Raw genomic sequence first — 508 nt, 5'->3', positions numbered from 1 at the left:
GCGGGCACTAGACAGGAGGCCCACACTGGCCGCCGCTGCCCCGGCACCCACCTTTTCTCGGTAGAAAGCCCAGAGCCGCCGCCTGTGTTTTTCTTGAAATTCTGAAATCTGAGCAGAGCGCACAGCTGACGGCCGGCAGCCTGTCCCGGACCCAGAGCCCGGCGGCAGTGGCCGTGCGGGGCGGACTCACAGGCCGCTCGTCCTCTCCCTGGGTGTCCTGCGGGCGGGCCGGGCCGGGCCGCGGGCGGGAGCCCACCTGCCCTTCAGGGGTGGCTGAGGGGGATGCAGCTCCCAGTCTGGGGCGCTCGGTGTCGCCCCGCATCCCGCTGGGCCGCTGCTGGGAGTGGCCCCTTCCGCGGCGGGGGGTGGGGGAGGGACCCGCCTGCGCTTCTCCGCTGCGGGCACTTCCGAGGAGCCCCTGCCCAGCGCCCCACAGAGCCCTGCGCAGGGACGAGGCGTCCACCTCACGGGAGTGGCCAAGCCCAGCGCGTGGCACCATCTGCTGGCC

The sequence above is a fragment of the Condylura cristata genome, unplaced genomic scaffold, assembly GCF_000260355.1.
Source record: "Condylura cristata isolate star-nosed mole 26May11 unplaced genomic scaffold, ConCri1.0 scaffold00349, whole genome shotgun sequence".
Taxonomy (NCBI): domain Eukaryota; kingdom Metazoa; phylum Chordata; class Mammalia; order Eulipotyphla; family Talpidae; genus Condylura; species Condylura cristata.
Note: the sequence above shows the minus strand (reverse complement) of the source record.